Here is an 18,655-nt window from a genome sequence, read left to right on the forward strand (position 1 = left end):
AGGGCAGTCTATTAATACGCAACCCATGTTGTGAGAACCATTGTTGTATATTAGCATATCAACTTCACTGCTTATTGAATGTTGTGATTCTCAAAGATGTTGTATATTAGCATATCAACTTCACTGCTTAGTGAATGTTGTGATTCTTAAAGATGACTTTCGTGCTTGTTGTGCTAGATTTGTAGGATTTATGTCTATAATTTTCCATTGAGATTCGTTATTTGAAATTGAGACTCTACCAACATTGTCGATGCAACAAATTCAATGTGAACAATGTCATGGAGGACTAAAGGCTTGTTGTACATTGTTTGCAACTACTCTTTTGCTCAAAGACTCAAACCTCATATAATAGAAAGACATGCATCATGGTTTTGGTATCAAATAATCATCCCTTCTTGCAAAAAGCTTCCTTGAATCACTCAACTAGGCTCAAAGTTGCCAACTGTCAAATCAACTACCTTGTGCTAGCTATTTCATCATGGAGAAAGCCCTCATTCTCTTGGTCAACATAATCATAAGGCAAACATAACATAGTCACCTTTACTTAGTTGCCACAATACACGATCACAAAATCTCTCTCAATGTGACTCAAAACATGAAATCCACAAGCTTTGTTTTGCAAAGATTTATTGTTAAGCCTTATTGCATCCAAAACTAATCTACATAGTGTCATAGATCAAGTTGAGTATCAAGTAGTACAATGTAAAGCATATAGCATGAAACCAATCTAAAGATTCACGAGAGGTGCATGTCTCCTCTTCCTCTCTTTATTAATGACAAGACCTCATCAAAATTTCAAAAATATTCAATGATATAGGATAGTTTTCCCTCACCTCAATAGTGCTAGTAATCTCCAACCTTTATAGCGATTTGTTCCTAGGAACTAAATTAAAGAGCTTTGCCAAAATCCATAGAGTAGGAGAATATTTATGGCTTAGCCATTGTGGGAAGGTTGATTTTTGTTGATTAGATCACCTACTTTTGGGTGTTTCGCCTATTTTTTATTCGTGAAAAGAATGATATTGATGAGCAAAATCAAAACAACACTAGTGAGAAAATTGGGCTATATTATTGCCTTTTGTGGAGCTCAAGGAGAGAGGGAGGGAGGGAGAGGAGGGGGCTTAGAGAGAGAGTGAGAGAGAGAGAGAGAGAGAGAGAGAGAGAGAGAGAGAGAGAGAGAGAGAGAGAGAGAGAGAGAGCACATGCATGATTACTTTTGTGCACTACCTCAAATCCTTCTACTTGCACAATCTTCCCCTCTTGCCCCCATCAATATATAGCATTTGCTTGTTTAGAAGGGATTCTTGGTTGAAGATAGGCATCACAATCATAAATAATTGTGCTTTGTATCATCTCAATGAACTAAGAATAAACCTGGGCTAAACTCAAAATGAACTTGGGTGAAGTAGGATGACAAATTTACTATAAAATGTGTAAAATAATGTCTTCAAATTATGTTAAATTATTATGTAGTGGTAAGACAATATGCTTTCAAAATATAGACCCTTATTCAAATCCTCTCTTTTGCACATTCTTTAGAAGTGCAAATGCTTTAGAGTCCCCAATCTCCTCCCCCTCACTCTCTAGTTAACTTCTAGTCGTCTCATAGCTTACCCCCTATTTTATTTTTTTGGTTCAGTCATAGTTTTACTCTAGTTTTAACTTGGTTCACTCATAACCTACTTTACTTATTTCACTCCTTAGTTCACTTATGATGCAAATCAATGGCTAATTTTGTCCATATTGTGATGCCTCTTTATAGCCATAGATCCCTCATGACAGGAAACTTTTGATATCTACTCAATATGGTGATCTAGCATCCTCCCACAATGTTCAAGCGTCCTCATCTTTTGGCCTACTATTTCTAGTCTCTTAGATTCGTAAGGCACCATGCCTCCAAGCTAGAATTAGCTCATATCTACTTCTTACTTTCATTTGGCTTCTTCTAAGAGCTCCTATTGCAAAATTGTGAATGTCCATCCATTGAGGAGAGGACAATATCCTATAAGGTTTTGAGGCATTAGATCAAGTACACCAAGCTCTTGCATCAAGCAATTTCAATTTACATAAGGCTTTTCAATACATGTAGGAATGGAGACTAGGCCAAGCTTGCCAATGATCTTGTAATTGCAATTAAGTTTCTACACCCCTACCCCCCTCAAAATGTGTACCTACAATTTAGAAGATTATGTAGAGCTTAGCTCATGTGTTGTAGAGTGATGATTAGATGCAAGAGGATACTACTACCACTTTAATGGTGATTCTACGTCAATCATTAAAGCTAGATCCTCCTATAGTAGTTCCTCTTTCTATATTTCATGGTAGAGAGGTCTTATAGAGGATTTGATATGTGACCTTCAAAGACATTACTTGGCTTGCAAAAGGAAAGGGGGAAAACTATTCTAACATGGACACAAAATTATGTCCCAAACAATGCTAGTTAGCACAACTTTAGGATGTGCTAACTAAATCAAAAAGTGCTCCTTAATGAAAACGTTGTGTGTCATGTTATATATCATTGAAAAGATCGTAAAACAAAGAATCTTAAAATGTTATGCCTACCTAACGTTGATTTGATTTGTAAAATTTTTACCATACTTCCAATTTTCAAGATTATTGTTGAGCAACTAGTGCTAATATGCACAAAAAGTGTAGCACGTTAACATGCTTTTGTGAAAGAACTAACAATTGTATACATTCCACTACAAGGTATTGATAGAGCAAAGACAATAGGTAATTGCCCAAGAGGAGGAACAATATGGACAAACTACCAAAAGGAGTTAATGACAACTAGTGAGAAATATGGTAGATCATGTTTCTTAGGAGGTTACACAATAGCACTAAAAGAATCAAAGATGAAATGCAAAAAAATCTCAAAGTCTAGAGGTGAAAAGGATGGTAAACTAGAGAGCTAAGTTAATAGAGGTGCTAAGGCAGACAATCAATCCTAGGAATCCCTTCAAATTCATTAAGGTTTACAAGTAGAAGGTGCCTCCTTCAAATATGTCTTCAAAGTCAACTATGCTATTAACACTTCTTTTAGACATGCCCTCTACTTTAGCTATGCATGTCGCTTTTTAAGAAGTTGTAACAAACCCTCCTAACTCTAGATCTAAAATATAAAAAGGGGACGTTTTTTTGCTCTAAACCTCTTGCTCATGCATGGACTCCATCATTTGAAAAGCCTTTGTACAAGACTCAATGCCCTTCTATTATAGAAGGTTGTGATGAAATGGGTGTTGGAATACCATAATATCATGCAAGAAATAACTTCTTAAATGCTTTCATAAATGTTTTATGGTTTACACCTCTATTTGTAATCACTTTTTTTTTTACCGTGAGGCCTATTAAACAAAAGTGTTTAATGATCAAAGAAAGTTTTCTCTCATTTGCATGCATGAGAGAGAGAGAGAGACAGAGACAGAGACAGAGACAGAGAGAGAGATTGTTGATATCTTATGGAAGGAAAGTGGCCCATGAGACAAAACCCATGAATGATCAACTTGTTCCAAGTGTGACTAAAATAAAAATTGAAAAATGTACGCTTGCATTACAAGTCCCTAGTTTATGGGGAAAGATTCCATTTGTAGGTACTAGGCTCAAATCGTATTTATGTCAAGTTCAAGTGTGAGACATAGTCTTCAAACGAGAGTGGGGGCTAATACAATATGCAAAATATAACAACTCACTCTATCTTCTACAAGGCACTTGATGATCAAGAAAAGCATACAAAGGCACAAAGTGGAGCATCGCTCCATGGCTAACAAGGCCAAAAAAAAAAGGGTCAACCAACTAGTGATTGCCTAGCTCTAGGTGTGGTCCTAGTATTTCATCCATCTACAATAGGTGAGTCCTTGGGATTTGGGGTCTAAGTGAGCAAGGTCTTGGAACAATTAGCAATCTCTAGATTATCACTACTTGAGGGGAAGTTGTGAAGCGTAGAAAGAGCTTAGAGGGTTTTTGAAATGGGTATGAATAAATCAATCACCTTGATGTGAGTTGAAGCAGTACTCTAGCTATGTTGCTAGTATAGTAGAGTCTTGGTATGTATATCCATGAGAAAACCCTCTACACATCTCTCATCCAAAAAACACATTTGGTACACAAGGGCCAAATCTCTCTTTGAATAAGCAAAGGTATCCACCTTGAGGCTCACAACATTTCACACATTAGCCTACCTACACCTACCCCAAATCTCATGGTATGCCAAGATCTCATAGTACATCAAGAACTTGAATACCTAATGCTCCCAACCTCCACCTTCTTGTGGCATAAAAAGATGCCCACCTCCCTAGATATTCAAAGCTTCTTAGCCCCACTACAATCTCTACTACATGAGAAGATATTTTTAGCTAGCCAATGGTGGACATGCACAAATCCATTTAGCTTCAATGGGCCTGTTAAGTCAATCCAGGCATCTGAAACATGCAATAATATCACACCAAATCTCACGAGGTCGCTTCTCCCAACAAAAAGATGAAAACATGGATATTGCTCATCATACTTCAGAGGGGGAATCTTGTCAATACCAAGCCCATGCTATGCAAACTACAAAGTACATTAGCAATCCGAAAATTGTCATCTACCTAGAGATTAAATCCTCCAAACAAAACAGGCACTGCCCTCCACAACCATTATTCAACCCATGCCATGAGAATGACAACCTACCTTAGAATGCTAAAATCATTGGTTGCCTAAAGATACAATCCTCTCGAACAAAACTAGTGTTAGCCTCGACAATAAGTAGATCTATATATCTACATCTCTGAATTTCTAAGTGAGAGCCACTATTGAGAGAGAACCTCTACGAGCATCAAATGTGCAACAAAATTTGCCAAACAATGTTGCATGGAACTCATGAGTTGTTACAAATTATCTGCTATAACACAAGAAGTTGCAGGCACTATAATGCCACACATTCATTGAAAGGCTTACAGCCCATTCTAGAGGACACATACATAATGGATGGTGTAAGCATGGCATCAAATAATCACTTCTTCATGCGTGAACAGATTTTGGAAATGTGCCTGGTGACACTCACTCTCAAGTTGCAGTTTCTTTACTCCAAATGTCTTGTGCTACTCACCTCATGGAGAAATGCCCAACTGTACAAGTGAAAACAATCCAAAGGTAAGCACAAGAAATAGTCACCTCAGCACAATGGTTGTATCTTGTCAAACCCTTTCTCAAAGTATCAAAAGCCATTGCCCACCTCTTATCAAAGTTTATTGTTTTCCCTCTGTGCATAAAATTCCATCTAGGAATCCATGTAATGCTGCAATACTTGCTACCTGCCAAGGAGCAACACTATACCATCCCCATATAGACAGAACCCAGGCAATATAAAGATCTGAAAGGGATGCACCTGTACCTCCTCTATGCATGAATCAAAGAAACAACCGTACTATCAATGATAACAGTACCTTTAAGTCCTCAATGAGGCTCGATATGCTCCAAATTGAAATAATTTCATCAGGAATCTTTTGTTTTTTTTTTGAAGTGCTCGACTGAGCTTTTTTGTTGCGTATCATCTGGAAGCTTTCGAACTCACGCACACCCACTACCCACGCACACACCCCAACCATTTGGGCGAACTTCCAGTGATATAATTTCGTTAGGAATCTTATAACATGAACTTCAAGGCCCATTCCCTCAACAAAGCTATGAAACCCCTTATTGATCACTAATCCATATAGCTTGGGCAATAATGGCCTGCCATAGTAATCATGTAGCCTTCTAAATAAATAGGGTTCCCCCAACCTTTTGGGCAAGGGTAAATAGTGTGCATAGCCAAAGACTCAAAAGATCCTCCACAATTGCTTTATTAAACATATGATCAATGACTGAAGACAAAGTGTAAAATGCAATGAAGTGCCCATCTGCCAATACAATGTGGTCCAATGCTTTCCCATTCTACAGCTCAAGCTACCATATCAGGGCTAAAGCAATGAATTAGTGAGACAAGACTCATCAGTGAGGGATCTCATCGCTGATCTAGAATATCCTATAGGAACTTCAAATGATTGTGCCACATGTCAATTGGCAAAAGCTGTAGACATATTATTCTCTGAGCTTCTTCTAAACCTGGATCGATGCTCAAATACAGTTGAAGTTGAGTCATTGCCCAGAGAAGCAATCTGCATGTGAGAACTTAGTTTGTTACAATAGCAAAAAAGCCAAAAGCTTGTACACCTGGTCAATGACCAATGATCTGTACACCTATGAAGACATTTAATATTACTGCAAATTCCAACTGTACAAAGACTTATTTTCATTGCCTCCTTAGCAGATTAGCATTGCAACTTGGGGGTTTCCTTGCTTTCATATTTCTCCTTGGCAGACTGAAGATTTTGGAAATTTGATCGTCTCAAAAACTTCACTGTTTCAATGAAATCCAGAACATGGCAATAAGGACTCTGTCCAGACCTTGCAAACTGTATGAGGAAACGAGATTTGTGTAGTGCTATTGACGCAATCATCCAGAGCACCACCCTTAGCAGACAGTGAACTGTATATTTTAGGGTGTTCAACATTGATCTTATTCTTACCACAAGACTTAGAGGTTCTATATATAGCTATTGTTTTTTAATATGTCCTGTGACTTCCATCCAGTTCAAAAACTGAGCAATGCCTTCCTTCAAGGGTCTGCTTTTATATCCAAGCTCCCGCTCTGCCTTCTCATGAGAGTAGGACCATTGCTTCTTGAAGACACAAACCATCTATGTGGCCACCAGAAAAGATCAGTTCTTTAAAGACAATATATGCAAGAAACCCACACATGAGGTGTACCAATTGCAGCCATGAAAACCGGAAAACCTACCTGTGTGACACATCTGAGCATATAAAACATCTACATGCTAGCCACCAAAATACAACAGCATAAAAGAATCACAATAAAACCATCCAGGAAATTCTCAAAATTTGGTAACAAATGCGCATTTATAGGCAGAAGGGTGGCCTCCAAAGATCTACCCCTCCCGCAGTTATTCAGCTAGTTCTCCTGCAACCCTGCTTCCATTCAAAATTAGCCATGATTGCATTGATGCAGGGTGTCAAGCCTCCTTTCTACGCTCTAAACTCATTAGGTGACCTAAAATTTGACACTCGAGAAATTCTTGTTTGCTTGATGGATTGTTTTTTGTAAACTGGTGCTCAAGATTAAAAAAAGAAGTTTCTTCCTATGCTAAATCCAAGGTCACATGAGACAGTGGTAGTCCTGCAGATGCATCAAAGAATCATAAGGTTACATTAGACTAGCCACCCATCAAGGTCAAATATTCCTTAACACCTCATAGACTCCGACTCAGCATCCAGTCTCAGAGAGACACCTACGGGTGCATGTTTCCTTGCACGCATGGTAGTAGAAACTTTCCAGTGACAAGGCCTACAGAGAGACAAGAAAGGCTATTTCTGCAAGAACCATGGCATGCCTTTTTCTGTTAGGAAATAAGAGCATGGATAGCACACCCAGTGGACAGCCAGCAACAATGTGGCAGGAGGAAAGCCATAAAGAAAAGAAAACAAATTTTCTGTTAACATCTACTAGAGGCCAAATCAATCTATCAGACAAGACTGCATACAAATATCATGTCCAATGCACAGCAAGAACAGGAAATATGAATGCAATGTCAGCTGACTGGAAGTATTTATCAATGATAGGTTAGCCAGAGTCTGGATACAGGATCAAAAACAAATATGGAACCACAATAGGTACATAACAGCAGCTGCACAAAGCTAAAACTGTGGTACATAGCATGGGTGGAGGGACTCTTTCCATCCAGTGCTGGGCAATGGGTACAAATTATCATAATCACATCTGATGCAAGGTGTCTCCCAATCTTCAATAAGCAAGTCACGGTCTACCGCCAGCCTCCTCCCAATCTTCAATAAGCCAGTCACAGTCCTAGCAGTCAGGATCTCTTCCTAGCTCACTATGGTCGATTGGGTGAAGGTCACACCATGATGTTTGTTAACTTGTGTGCTTGTGGAGGATGCACTCTAAGGAAAAGAAAGTGGGTCCTAGATAAGTCGTTGAGGAAGGTAGTGATCCATGCAATTGATGATTTTGTACACAATAGGGTCTTACAATAAACCTTGGGAAAACCAAGGTTATGATCCTCCATACATTGTGACTGGTTAGGAGACCATCTATCACACCAGGAAAAATAACATAGAGGTTGTTAATTTGAATGCATATTCAGAGCAACCTTTGGCAGTACAGCAGAATGATTCTCCATGATACTGGCATCTAAAGACCAACACATACAGAGCCTGCATTATGAAGGGGTGGCCATTTGACACTTTCATTAGACCTCTGGGTATCCCAGCATCCTCGCAGAGTCAGAGAGCGCAGGCATGGATTCTCATGCTCTCACAGATTATCCCCGGCAAGCTCCGAGTGCCACATGACATTATATGAGCAAAAGTTGCTGCCCCGCCTATCATAGTGGACATATTATTTCAAACCATATGTTTCAATTGAGGGATTAGAAAGATGGACCCTGAAAGATAACCTTGGAAAGCTGTTGAGACTTTATTGCAGACCATATGCTTCATTCAAAGAAGCACAGAGATGGGATGTTGACAAATTATCTTGGAGAGCTTTTGAGGCATTAATGATCACACCAGATGGCAAAAGAATAGAGTTTCATGGTACTCAGTAGCAACATAGTGGTTTGGAGAGTATGGATGCAGTATAGAGAAAGACTGCCCATCTCAATCTGACATAGATTCTCATGGCATGCACCTCATCAAAGACCTGGGAGTCAGTGCAAGAGGAGGCTCCACTAGCATGCACAAATTTGAGTGAGACTCCCCCTCTGACATTCCATAATCCATGAGACTCCCTACTTAATTTTTTGCACATGGACCTTGGACATCACTCACACAAAATGTAGATGGACCCCTTTTGCACTATTATGCTTTTTCTGCTGATTCTGAGCTTGTGTTTCAAGGGACAAACAGCCCTCTCTTAATTCATTTTTATGTTGTAGACTCTTCATGACCACCCCTAGAACAAGGACGATGTAACTCTAGCTTTCTTTTCTCAAATTACTATAAAGAAAAGAAAGTGGTCTCATGGTGGATTCCATATCTCATTCAGACTTGGTAGGAGGAGCCCATGATGTGGGGAGGTTTGTTTGGTCAAATAAAGAGTCTACACAATAAATCCCACTTGCTTTTGTGCTATCTGAAGATTGGAAATCCCTCTCCTTGCTTTTGTCCTGGAAAGCAAGAAAGTGTGCATGCTTTTTTGGAATTACAAAGCATGTTTTTGCAATTTGGATGCCACAGTTTATAGACCATGCAAGCAAGGGGTTCTCAATTCCATAGTCCAGTGATCAGCAAAAGTACACTCCATGATACTAATGCATTTGAGGAGTCATCTGTCATAATGATTCCAATTGTATCACTTATCTAGATTTACTCTGTACTTCTTCACAAGTTGACATTTATTCCGCTTCAAATGCACCAGTTGAGATTTTGCACCCCTATTTCACATGTACTTTTTCTGGAGGGTTCTTTCATGGAAAACGTCTAGCCTTATTATTCTTGTGTCAATTCAGTAACAGAGAAGAAAATAAGCCTTGTGTTTTGCAAAGAGAAGCTGCACAAAGGGGGAGAGAGGTGGTTACAAGGCAATCTATTTTTGTGCATGCATGTGCGTATGTGCATGTGTATGCATACCCCTGATCTCGAACTTAATGCAAAAAAATGTGAATCTACCTACGTGCAAGAAAGCACATACAAGGCATGAAAGAATGAATTTGAAATTTGGGGTCTAGCTTAAAATTAGGGTTCGGCTAAGAATTATGGTGTACTCATTTGGGCCGATAATCTTCATATATCTCTTATATGTAATCATGTTGTTTTGTAGGTACCATGAAGATTGACGGTTTGCACAAATCAATACACACTAATTTTTCAAGTTTTTTGATTTTGAGTTTTGATTTGATTTACATCATGGCAAAGAGCTCATCAAGAGGAACAGCTTTGCCTCTTAAGGCATGGCTGAATTCAATTTCATTTCAAACATTTTTTGAATCTTGATTTTATTGCTTTTTTGTACCAAACATAATGCAAGATAGCTTTTTCACCAAAAACAAAAGCAATTTTAAAGCAAAGCACTTTAAAGTTGCATAGGAGAGTGGCCTTGGGCCTAGCCTTGAAATCTGACATTATTGTAGCCATGTACTCTCAAGAGAAAAACTTTCAAGGAGTCTCTTACAAGCACGCCCACATTCTTGGCAAGACAAAGAGTAAGCATCAAGGACTTGCGCTCTCTACTTTGCAAGGCTAAGAGGTGGTGTGAAGAGACTAAGCAAGGAGACTACAAGGAGCTCTTGTAAACATGTTGAAAAATAGAGAAATACCTCAAAGGTTCCATGTCTTGGGGCCAATCATCTCTTCTGTAGGAGCATGGCTCCATCTCTCAACCCTTCTTGCCTATGCTCTTGTTATTTTCAAGAACTTTGTGAAGTTTTGAGTGCTTATAATAAGCATGAATTGAAGGGTGAAAGATAGATTACCACCCTTCATGAAGACAAAGGCCGGTCATAGTGGCAAGTAATAGTAATTCATGTTGGTTCACAAGCATGAAGCAAAGAGCACTCCGATGAGTTAAAAAGAATACACTTCAAACTTAGGTATTGCTAAGAGAAACAAGTGTTGATGGTGGCCACTCCACTTCTGAGGTTCAATTAGAGGGCAGAGTGTATCATTTCTGATTGGTTACACTTGCCTAGTTAGAAATTATACACTTTAATCTTAAGGATTAGCTAAGAGAAAGGAGTGTCGAAGGACTCTGCTTGAACCTTGTAGTTCAACTAAGAGACAAAGGTGTATCATTTCTAATTAGTCTTGGTGACGAATGTGCAACAACCATCTTTCTCTTGCAGTCATGGCCTTTATTTATTTGCTTTTGATTTGTTTCCTTGTTTTGAGAGAGAGAGAGAGAGAGAGAGAGAGAGAGAGAGAGGGGGGGTCTGTGTTTTGTTTTTGAGTGGGTGTGTAGTGTTTGTTTTTCTTTTACATTTTCTTTAATTTGATTTCCTTATTTCTTCTTATTTTCTAGGTATTGAGCAAGTATAAGAGTTTGGGTTGTTGTCATTGGTTTTCTCTTGCAAGTAGTGGCTAAGGTTTTGCAAAAGTTGGAGGACACGGTCTTGTTGTGGCCTAGCAATCATTAATTAAAAGAGATGGACAGTGGAGATGGCATCAACCCCATTGGTTGCTATGGTGCCTCAACAACTATGCCTCCACTCTAAGATTAAAATCCCCCCACCCTTGTCTCAATGCAAGTGCGCAAATGGAGTTACCTAGTGCTAGCCCTTTTGCATCAATCGTTCTAGCTTCGCCATGGCATAGAGATCCCCCCTTCCTTGTCTCCAATTTGCAATAATTGATTTCCAAAGGTTTGCTTGCTTCACCTCAACTTCTTCTTCCTTATCTAAGCCCCCGCTACCTTCTACAACTTTCAAATACTTAGGTATCTTTCACACATGATTGTGCTAGAGAGGTAGTTGAAGAGGCTCTATCCTCAATCTTGGAGCTTTTTACGTTTCCCTTACCTCACATTTACTTCCTTTCTTCTTTCACACCCTTTGTATGGGCTACAATTTTCCCTTATGGTTTGCCCTTGTATATTCTAGGGATTTTCCCACTACACTAAGCTTGTAGTAGATGGTGTTTTTCACAATTTTTTTAAGATCTAGCTTCAACCTTATTTCTATCTTGCATCACAACATTGTACTTTCCAAGCCACAAGTGTGTCTTGCACATACTGAGGCATTCTTTACACTAAAAAGAATTGCCCTGTATTTTCCACATAGAGAGAGAGAGAAATTGAAATCGAAATCATATATTCAAGTCTTCAAAGGCCAAAAATGCCCTATGAGATCAAGTGTTTACATCATGGTGAATCCGATACAATGTACATGTACAAACGGAAAAAGAAAACGGGTAAACATCACAATAAATCCAATACAAAAAACTAGGTACAAAGGACTACAAGTGGGGATAACCTACTAGGAGGCTAATACAATGTCTAGGTACAAAAAAGCTAAAAAGACTAGGATAGGATGACGAGTTGCCCAAGAAGGGGAGGGGAAGGGCGGCCGCGGGGGGGGGGGGGGGGGGGGTCTCAAGATGCCCCACATCGATCACCCCCGATTCTCCTCAATGTCCTTCAAGGCGAGTGCTCCAAGTGGATGGCTCCCATGGCATAGCAAGCTGATCCTGATCCTCCATTGTAGTCTTCACCAATAGTGTGATGCCCCTTGTAGTCATGGATGTTTGGATCTCCGCAACTCAAGAGCCCGATTTATCAATGTATCTATAAGGCAGATGGACACTACGATCTGTTGTGGTGGCTGCCCATCTAGCTGCATGTTGGCTCATTGAAAGAACTCTATGATCTATCTCGAGGGCTATCTATCCTCTAATCCCCTTTGCAAGCCCTTTTTGTGTCTGCATAAGTCTAGGAGATACAATCCAAGGCACCTCTAATCCTCATACCTTACAATCCTAGATAGCAACCCCAATCCTCTCTTACTAGGTAACAATGGAAGCGACCTCCTATCTTATAGTACACTAGGCGATAGCCTAAATAATGTAGCTCACTCTCTGGCTCTATATGGCACAATTGACATATCTTCGCCTCTGTTGGCATTCCTCTATATCTACAAGTGTCAATCTACAATTGAAGTGAAGATGTGCATGACTGACCAATAGTGCATTGTATCCCATGAGATAAATCAGCATCCATGTAGTTGGGTCTCACCACAAATCCATCCTCTATAAGCTGAAGAAGATGCTCTCGATAGAAAGCCCTCCTTGTGCCCAACTCATGTAATAGTTGTATCCATGACCTCCTAGTGTCTAATTGAATCGTGCCTTGCCTGACAAGTCTAGTGATCTTTGGCCATGTAAATGACAAAGAGGGTGAATCCAAAATGGAGGTAATGTGGTCATGTCAAAGCCATGTCAATAAAAACAGAATGTCCTCTCTGCATACCAACATGCAATATCCCCTCTAAATGCTAGCTATTGAGAGGACTCAAAGGCTAATCAAGCAAGTATGTCACTAGGGAGGCTTCAAATACTATGTAAGAAAGAAAAAAATTTAGTAAGTGCCTCTACCACCAAAGGGAGGGTCGCTAACTCAGCACAAATAATCTCATGAGGGATTGAGCCCTTGGCTCTCATCATGGTTGTCATGTACGAAAAATATGATACGGTACCGTACCGTACCGTACGATACTTTTTGGTACCTTAAGATTTTATAAGGTACGGTACGATAAAAGTACGAAAAAAAATACAAACAATTATAATTTTTAAGTAAGTTAGACAATACTTGATAAAATACATGTTAGGGACAAAATGATATTCCCACTACAGTATTGTGATGTAATACAAAGGAGGGAAACCCAAAAACATACACCGATTTGCAGTAGGTGATAGAACTCAAAAGTAAGGACTAAGAGGCAAGATACATGAAAAAAATAGAGACTAGCTTCCATATGAATCAAAAGGTTAAGGATTACAAGAAAGTTTTTGTAATAACATCTTTTGTTAGCCTAAAATTTCATTTCTAGGGAATGGTAAAAATGGCCCCTTTTTTTGGTACGAATTGGTACTAATACGTACCGTACGGTACCTTAAGTATGGTACGATACTAATGCATAGGTACGTAGTACGAGTGCAACCCTGGCTCTCATCATCTAAGATATCATAGAAATTAGAGATCTCTCCATACATCTCCATCCATCAATGCTACTGGATTTGTCCTAGTGATCTAGTGAGGATCCCCATACCTATACTCCATATAGCATAACTAAGATCAATTGAGATCACCAAAGTATCAAAAAGCCAAAGCTTTGTTTGAGGTTCTTGAAATGGAACTTGCAAACACAAATTCTCTCCAATCTCCCCAAAGCTACACATGCTCTAGTAAGTCTATTGTCAACCGGCATTTGTAGTGAGAAAGTTGGGTCACTAAAGACAACCCCAAGATATTTGTATACATCCATGTATTCCATTGTCGCCTAATCGTAGATTAAGGCGCTAATCGCCAAATTCACTGAAGGTGTAGTGTTGAACACCATGACCTTGGTCTTGCCAAGGTTTACAAATAGGCCACTATAATGAGCAAATGTATGTAGGGCATCTAAGTGATGCTATAGTCCCTCTAGAAAGTCTAAGATCAACAAAATATCATCAGTGTATAGCAACAAAGGAATCCATGTGCCTACCAACTATGCTCCTCTATCACCCACCCTCTCTATGTAGTCCAAGACCTCATCCACATATGTGCCAAATAAAGTAAGGGAGAGTGGGCAGCCTTGCTTCACCCCAATATTAGAGTGAACCACCTCAAAAAGCCCCTTCGCATGTGCACTTGTCCCACCATTGTCCGTGATGCAATGCCATAGTCCCCCATATCAACTCTATGGGTACCCCCATCTCATGTAGCCTATGATGCATGAGCCTATGCACCAATCTAGCTCTCAAGACAATATCAACAGCTTTGCAAAAACCCAAAAAGGTACAATATATCCTCTTCCCATGTGATCTACCTTCCTCAATAATGGCTCTGAGTATTAGTATACAGTCAAGGGTAAAAAAAACCCTTCTAAACCTTGCCTACCTTGTCGCCCACATGCCCCCTCTTTCTACCCATCACTCAACTGCTGCTCAAGAATGGATGCATACAACCTAACCAATGTGTGTCCAATCATGATGGTGTGATAGTTTGCAAGCACCATGGGGTCTCTTGCGTTAAAACTAAGCAAAATAGTAGACAAACTCCAAGTCTTAGGACAGCCCTCACACATAGCCCAGTTGAACATCAATGCTAGTAGCTCTACAAGCATATATTGGGCATGTGTGAAGTGTTCTTCCACCAAGCCATCATGGTCGTAAGTTCTTCTAGTCCTCATCCTATCAAGAGCATTTGTTACTATCTCTTCGGTAAAGAAAGTGCATGTCATTGGGCGTGGCTTGGGGGGAGTCTAGTAGAGTTGGCTATCCTAGAGAGTGGTGTAGAGCGATGTTGCATACTCGCCCCATACCTCCATAGAAGTCATGGTTGGGGGTGGTGAGTGCTCTTGAAACGGTTGTCATGCATCACTTGAATCCTAGCTCAAGAACAACTATTATAAATCTTGCTCTAGCGTAGAAAAAAAGGCCCGCTCCTTCCACCGTACTAAGCGTCAATAGATAGTTTGTGGTTGTTTGTGAGTAATGACTCCCAAAAGAATCTCCCTCTAGAGTCCCTTGTCTCTCTACACTCCTCACCATACCAATTGTTTTGGGGTATGTTCCCAAGACACTACCTATGCTTAGGGCCTTAGGCTAGGTGTAGGGGTTTGCCTCCATCATTGCATCATGTAGTGTCTCTATCAATATACGATAGAGCTCCTCTAATGGTCATCCTAGATTCTCTTTACACAAGCGTCTATAGATCCCATTTGTATAAACACAATCGATCTCTCCAATTAAGGTGTAGTGAGTGTGTGCCAATATGTTTGTCATAGGAGCCATGCTAAACTATAAGGAGATAGTTCGTGTCAATAGGGCATGATACATTGCTACTCCAATGTGCCTAATGCCAACTGTGAACTCTTGAACATGAAGAATGAAGCTAGGCTAAACCATGGAAAGTAAAGCCTCTTGATGTTGGAAATCCTTGCAAGTCATTTAGTATGGCCAATTCATGTGCAATACCCAACTCTATTAGGTAACTACCATACTCTATATGCTCCTCATTTTAGGAGCATCTAGCTAGACCCATATCAATAGCATCCAACTCTCTTAGCATCTCCTTAGAAGTATCATAAAAGGTTAACTAATCATGACCTTTTCTCGCATTGAAGTCCCCTAGGAGGAGGATGTCACCATCCCTAGAGAACTCCCATATGTCATCAGCCAAGATCGAGAAAGAGGACTACCCTCTAGGTGCTACATATACTGAAGTGTTGGGAGCAACATAGCATATGGCACTATAAAAATACATGCCAATCTGTGTTTTCAATCTCACCCACATGAATCTAGCTTGCTCATTTGCATGAACAATATGTAAGATTGGTTGTTTCTCATCTCTAAACAAAATTGCTACTCCTCTAGATCCTCTACTCCCATGCTCAAATCTTTTTTCTACTCTACATGTTGTCTCCCATCTATACCCAATGACATTGAGCATCGAGTGACCTAGAACCTGATGGGTCTCAAATAAAAGATCATGTCTCTACCCTTGAAGCTTTCCTCAAAGACTCCTACAAGGGGAAAACAATCGTTGCAATTAATGTGGTCCCCTACATAGTTGTTTCTGTATGTATGACTACAACTGTACGGTTCCATATGGTCATATAGCTATACGACAATTTATTTTTTTTCAAAAGTGTCTGTTAGATACCATTACAAGGACGAACAAGTGTCCATTTTGTGGTCGTTTTTGATGTGTAGGTGTGCCCAATGGCCCCAAGCCCATACATTGGCTATATGGTGAGTCTTGACTCTTACGCATGCTTTTCTATGAGCCTCTCTCTCTCTCTCTCTCTCTCTCTCTCTCTCTCTCGTTTTCCCATGACAGTGGATTGCCTATGAACCTTGTTAAAACCAAGGTTATGGTGTTTAACACCACACCTCAATGGGTGAGGAGGCCAGCACCTACATTTACATATGGACATGAGATAGTAGAGTATACATCAGCATACACCTATCTTGGAGTACTCTTTAGTGGGCCAGTGTTTTCATTGAGGAGAGCAGCAAACACTAGACTGACCAGAGCATATGCAGCATTGGGAGGTTTGGAGACGATGTGTTCGTAGGTTCAATTTCAAGAACCTCGAACAAAGCTCTGGCTCTTCGACACTTTGGTGACTTCAGCCATGCTTTATGGAGCGCAAGTATGGGGACCTTCAATGGACCATCATGGTAGATCTAGTAGCACTGATGGGTGGAGATGTATGGAGAAGCCCTTGGTTTCTATGATTTCTTGGATGATTAGAGCCAAGGCTTCGGTGTCGCATGATATCATTCGAGCAGAGTTGGCTACTCCTCCCATTGTGGTGGAGGCACTTACGAGATCAGTATCCTTTATGCACAATCTATGGGATCTCCCTAGACACAGATATGCTCAGATAGCTCTTGAGTCTTCCAAAGAGCTAGCCATGCAAGGGGACATAGCTTGTTGGTATGCACAGATGACATCTTGGTTTTAGCTACATGGTGTCAGGATGGATAGACTTCCCCCCTTCCAATACTCTCTAGATGCACCTTCCTTGACCCTCACGCAGACAAAGATCAGGCTCATCCGTCAAGACCTGATCCAGTTAGATACTAGGCAGAATGGATACAGCCGGCACAAGAGTTGGGTATGAAGATGGCTTTCTATAGAGAGCATCTCCTCCAACTCATAGAGGATAGTTACATGGATATACACTTATCTCATGCGCTACAATGTGTCATTGGCCAAATACGTACCTCTTCACATCAGTTAGAGATGGAGACGGGTAGATTTAGAGGAATCCCAACAAAGGCCAAGATATGTCGCTTATGTGACTTGGAGCCCGAGACAGGGCTACACTATATATGCCAGTGCCCAGTGTACTATGAGATATGTGTTAGATTTCATTATCTGTTTAGAGACGGCTTTGGACCACTGACCAGAGTCATGAGATATGAGGATCAGAGATGCCTTGCATTATTCTTACTTGAGTTGCGCAGCCACAGAGAGAGAGTCCACTGAGGAGATCAGCGGAGAGACACTCCCAGCGACAGATCACAAACTTCTTTACACCAGCCTTGGGGTAGCTAGAGGAGTGACAATCACGACAAGATCTCACCCAGTTGAGAGGCATATCGGTTGACCAAGTGCTTCAGCTAGGGAAAACCAGACGTCCACGATTGCAAAGGGTTTCATGGCATCAACGGAGGATGCAATAGAGGATCCAGAGTATCTTATCTCGACATGCAAGACGCCCCATCAATACATTGACTATGGAGGATATTTATGAGATCCGCTAGATACCAATGTTGCATATCCTATGATATTGTGTACATTGTATCCCCCCTTGATATTGTGTACATTCTGTCCCCCCTTCATGTCAGCCCTTTAGTCATTGTATCAGCTACTACCCACAGTTCCAACTAGAGATTTTTTAGTGGTTCAGCTATTTAGCATTTAGCTTTTTAGCTTTCAATATTCAGTATTTGCACTCGGACATTGTATCAAATTCACCACTTTGTAACTTTTTGGTCTCATAGGTCATTTTGGCCTTTTGAAGACGTTTAATAGATCATTTCATTTCTCTCCTCAAGAGTATCTACTTAGTACCACTCTCTCTCACACACATACACACACCTATCACACACTAGGGACAACTTACAAGAGCATGTGCCATAATCCATTATCCATACCCATTCAACATTGATGATAGATCATAGATCATAGCCCAATGCCCATCATGATTCATCCATGTGGCATCATGTATGTGCCACCATCCATGAGGCTTACCTCTTTATAAACCCTCCTCCTCTTCATTTTGCAAGAGAGCTCTCAAACCTCACAAGCTCTCAAGCTCCAATGCTCCATAGCTCTAAACATTAGGGACCATAAAATGGGCTAGTCTCCCCCTTAATAAGATTCTTTATA

General features: G+C 40.3%; 2 pseudogenes; one reads left to right on the forward strand and one right to left on the reverse strand.

Moving 5' to 3' along the window:
* Positions 1-15,354: 15,354 nt before the first annotated feature.
* Positions 15,355-16,045, reverse strand: LOC148039342 (uncharacterized; annotated as a pseudogene).
* A 772-nt stretch (positions 16,046-16,817) lies between these two features.
* Positions 16,818-17,826, forward strand: LOC148039343 (uncharacterized; annotated as a pseudogene).
* Positions 17,827-18,655: the final 829 nt, after the last annotated feature.

The sequence above is a fragment of the Lygodium microphyllum genome, chromosome 3, assembly GCF_053477565.2.
Source record: "Lygodium microphyllum isolate KBCC chromosome 3, Lygodium_microphyllum_v1.1.10, whole genome shotgun sequence".
In the NCBI taxonomy this organism is placed as follows: domain Eukaryota; kingdom Viridiplantae; phylum Streptophyta; class Polypodiopsida; order Schizaeales; family Lygodiaceae; genus Lygodium; species Lygodium microphyllum.